Source organism: Mustela erminea, chromosome 1 (genome assembly GCF_009829155.1).
Source record: "Mustela erminea isolate mMusErm1 chromosome 1, mMusErm1.Pri, whole genome shotgun sequence".
NCBI lineage: Eukaryota > Metazoa > Chordata > Mammalia > Carnivora > Mustelidae > Mustela > Mustela erminea.
In genome coordinates this window covers 163,108,385-163,113,152 of record NC_045614.1, presented here as the reverse complement: position 1 = coordinate 163,113,152, position 4,768 = coordinate 163,108,385, and the positions used below count along the sequence as shown (strand labels likewise).

At 40.8% G+C, this 4,768-nt stretch overlaps 1 non-coding gene across 1 annotated transcript; it reads right to left on the bottom strand.

The window, feature by feature from the left end:
• Nucleotides 1-2,749: 2,749 nt before the first annotated feature.
• Nucleotides 2,750-2,822, bottom strand: TRNAV-UAC. The gene has a single exon. It is a non-coding gene; the product is annotated as a tRNA-Val (tRNA).
• Between the last annotated feature and the right edge of the window lie 1,946 nt (nt 2,823-4,768).

Sequence of the window (4,768 nt, the reverse complement as noted above, 5' to 3'; positions counted from 1 at the left end):
GGCTTACTCATCCATGATCACAGGAGCTAGTTAGTGAAGGAGTTAGGGCTAAATCCCAAGAGTCTTGTTCCACAGATCAGGAATCATTAAAACTGACTTTTAAGGTAGCAACTTTTAAGAATTATCAGGTAAAATGAAGGGAATGCTTTTTTCACCTCCCATTGGAGAAAAACACTAACTATTGTTTTCCTTTTGAGGCAGCAGTGGTTCTCTTAATTTGTTATCTAAGTATTGCTCCTCTCTTTGGACTTGCTAGAACTGCCTGTACAGATAGAGGAGGGAGTATATCCTGGATAAGATGTTTAGGAATCATGCCTACTACTGGAATTGTGCAATTTATTTTCAAAGGCCTAGAAAATTCCAGCATATCATGAGGTAGGGATCTTAGGCACAAGGCAATATCTATGATAAAACCACAAGATGCCAAGATAGATAACTCTAGAGAGTTTAACTCACAATTTCAGGATTACTGTATTTTCTATTAAATAAGCTTAGACACGCAATGCATTAGGAGAGTCCTTGGCATATAGAAGGTACCATATAAGTGTGTGGCATTGTTGTCATGGCATTTATGATCATCACCTTCATCTTGCTCTCTAATATTCTCCTTGGTGCCCTGAGCCTGACATGGCTCCAGAAGATTGGAGGACTTCTAGCATGTAAGCTGTGTATCTCTAATGCTAAATACTTTGTCTTCCATACAAAAGATAATCAGAGGTTCCTTATTGAATAAATTCTGTTGAATACTCTCATAAGAGAGTCCTCTCATAAGAGGACAGCTTAACCTATCTCTTTCTGTGTAAGATAAACCCAAATATGACAACTGTGAACTTAGACAAATTGCTATAGAATCCTAAAGTAAAGGAAAATAAGATAAGTGAAAGTAAGATAAGTGAAGAAGAAACATTTTACCTGGAGAAAGATCAGAAAAATGGAAAAGGATGGAATTTCTTGTGAGGTATAAATTCATGTCTCCTATCCATGTATGTGGTAGGTTGAATAGTGGATCCCCAGGATGTTAATGCCCTAATCCCCAGAACCTGTGAATATGTTATCTTACACGGTGAGAGGAACTTTGTAGATGGGACAAAGTTAAGAATTTTGAGATGGGAAGCTAATTTTGGATTACCCAGGTTGACCAATGTAATCATCGGGGTCCTTATAAGAAGGAGGCAGGAGGGTCAGAATTAGAGAGGGAAGGTGTAAACATGGAAACAGAAGTCAGAGAGGTGACCGGACGCTACTCTGTTGGCTTTGAAGATGGAGGAAGGGCCCACGAGGCCAGGAATGTAGCCATACCCTGGGAGCTAAACAAGACAGTGGAATGGATTTTGCTCTAGGGCCTCCAGAAGGATATATATCTCCCAACACCCTGATTTTATCCCAGTGAAACTGATTTTAAACATCTGACTTCCAGGACTGTAATGTAATAAATTTGTGTTCTTTTAAGATTTGGGGAAATTTTTTTAAAGCAGTGTTTAAAAAAAATGAAACAATGCAGCATCTCTATATGAATGCACTGTAGACTGTAATATGAAGTTACTAAGATTTGTAGCTGTATAGTTGCAGGTTTTCCATCTGTTAGCTGCATCCAGAAACATCTCATTCTAAGAAAGTACCTTTCTTCTTTCCTTCTTCAGCTTTTTTTTTTTTTTAAAGATTTATTTATTTTAGAGAGAGAGAGCACTTGGGAGCAGGGGGAGGGGCAGTAGGAGAGCCAGAGAATCTTAAGCAGACACCCCGATGAGTCAGAAGTCACACAGGAGGCTTGTCCCATGACCTTGAGATCATGACCTGAGCCAAAATTAATAGTCAGATGCTTCAGCTACTGAGCCACCCAGGCGTCCTGTCCTTCTTCAGCTGTTTTAAACATACATTTGTACATGAAACCCAGTTCTTCTCTAACCTTATCAGCCTTTGAACACTTCTGTAGTCCTGGCAATTGTAATTCAGGATTCACTGGTCCTTGTCTCCCCTTCCCAAGTTTCTATGTCTAAGCCATTCTCGGGAGTCTCCAGAGGTTGCTTTACATTTGCTTCCAAAACAGTCCACTTCTGCCGAGGTTACAGTGCACTTGGGATACCATCGTACTCCAAAGGGTGTTTCCAGCAGACACATTTGGTATATTCTGTGCTCTGCCCTAAGTGACACTGGCCACTCCTGGATGCAACCACAAAAACACTGAACCTTTTAGTGTCACAGTGTGTGGGTTAATTTTTAAAGAAAAAAAAAAAAAAATAGCTCTCTTCTTAGTACTCTTTGGTAAATGAGTCCCAAGGCAGTGCTCCCAATATCTGATAGAGTTTGTTTGTTTGTTTGTTTTTAAGATTTCATTTATTTATTAGACAGAGAGATAGAAGGCACAGGTAGGCAGAGTGGCAGACAGAGGGAGAGGGAGAAGCCAGCTCCCCACTGAGCAGGGAGCCTGATATAGGACTGGATCCAAGGATGCTGGGATCATGACCTGAGCCAAAGACAGACGCTTAAACAACTGAGCCACCCAGGTGCCCCTCTGATAGAGTTTTTTTGTTTTGTTTTGTTTTGTTTTTAAGATTTTATTTATTTATTTGACAGACAGATCACAAGCAGGCAGAGAGGCAGGCAGAAACAGAGAGGGAAGCAAGCTCCCTGCCGAGCAGAGAGCCCATTGTGGGGTTTGATCCCAGGACCCTGAGATCACGACTTGAGCTGAAGGCAGAGGCTTTAACCCACTAAGCCACCCAGGAGCCCCAAAGGAGTTTCACATGCCTGGTTCCACTGGGGCTCAAACCCAGGACCTTCTGTGTGTAAAGCAGATGTGATAACCACTACAGTATGGAACCTCCCCTAGAGTTTTTAATGAAACAGTTGTTTCATGTTTTATTTAGGTCCCCCCTACCCCCGGTTATCTATGGGGTTCAAAAATGAATTGAAGTTGAGGATGTCTGGGAGATAATATGAATGAAGATTCCATGCTACAGTCAAAATTGCACCTTTCCCTTTAGAACCATGGCGTTTGTACCGCATCTAACTCCTGTGGCTTTGACCCTTCTTCCTCTGAGGAGCTTTCTTCCCCAGAAGCTAGCTCACTCATTTTCCAAATGCATTTGTATTCAGTCTTTTTGCTCCACCTAGGAACTCATGGTGAGCTTTGAATGTAGCTGGAAGTCTCTCAGACCTTTTGAAAATCGACTTTTAGGGGCTGTTCTCCATCCGTTCACCTGTTATGACCTAATGTCATTTGGATTCAGCATGGACTCATCCGTACCTCCATTTTTGTGCTTGCTGAAGCCTTATATATTTTTAATAACCTGGGAGTGACTGTTTACTATATTTTCTCACGGTGTAAAGGCAGGACTAAAATGCCGGTATACCTGAAAAGATTGCCATATAAATAGTTACGTGTCTGAAAATATAATCTATTTTAAGTCCTCTGATCTGGGTTTTGTTGTCACAATATAAAGAATCCAATCCACCTGTGTATACAGGAGTTGTCATCACCTGCAGGATTTCTAAGAAATGCTTATCCACCCAAAATAGAAGTGGATTTGAGGTTTGCCGTGATTAGGCTGAGCCTGAGTAAATAGCCAGAAATGTCAACTGTGGCAAGGGATGGTTGGTAAATAAGGAGTGTTCTCAGTGCTTTCAGTTCTTCAGAGCTGAATGAGCTTAACTTGAAATAACAATTTGAACTTTGAACTAATTTGAACTAATTACTATGTAAACGGATAATTTCAACTTCACATTATTGCTTGGGCCTGTTGTGAAAATTTAGGAATGAACAATGGTTACTCGACACTTCACTTAGAGAAATTGCTATCTTCTCAACAAGAACGTTATGCTCTGGTAACAGCTCTGTCTCTGCATTGCTTACTATTAGCGGATAACAATTTACTTAAATATTACCAGCTTAAAACAACAAAAATATTTTCCGGAAGCAGCTTAGCTGGATGGTGCCAACTCAGAATGTCTCTCGAAGTGGTCAAACTATTGTTCAGGGCACAGTTCATCCTAAGTCTTGACTGGGTGGTGGAAGTTCTTTCTCCAAACTCTCACATGGCTGTTGGCAGAAAGCTTTATTTTCTTGCCATTGAGCCTTTCTTTTGGGGCGATCATGACTTGGAAGCTGGCTTCCAGCAGACTGAATGAGCATGGTGGGGAGTTGGGGAAGAGAGAGAACTGACTTTTCTGACCTACATTTCTGAGTCACATACCTTCACTTCTATGTATTATATTCATTCAAAGCAAATTGCTAAGTCAAGTCCACACAACAGGAGGAATGTAAGGGCATGAATTGAGTACATCAGGACGGGGATCACTGGGGGCCCATTATGGGGGAGTGGCTGCCACAGTCACCAACTTGCTTACTGAATGTGAGCAAAACATTGTGCCTCCTGGAGCTTTTGTTTTTTCTTCTTACAAGTTGCAGGATTCTAATAGATAACCTCTAGATCTATTTGGGCTCTCAGAGATGCTAATACGTTAGAAAATGATTACAGACCAAGGAACCTGGGCTGAAACATACTCAGCGAATGGAAAAATTTAGCTTTAGGGCCTTTACTCCATTCCCCAAAGTGCTGAATTTCGTTTTTGTTCTTGTTTCTTTGCCATCTGAAACATCTTCCAAAGATGCCTTCTAATGGTCAATAGTAATTGGAATTAAGTATCATAGATTACTTTACATATTATTATTCAAGGATCATTTTTTTCAAATTTCCTCACCTTACTATGAAGGATCCAGAATTGTTTCATATGCTATCACAAGGCATGAGGCTAATTATTGGCGCTT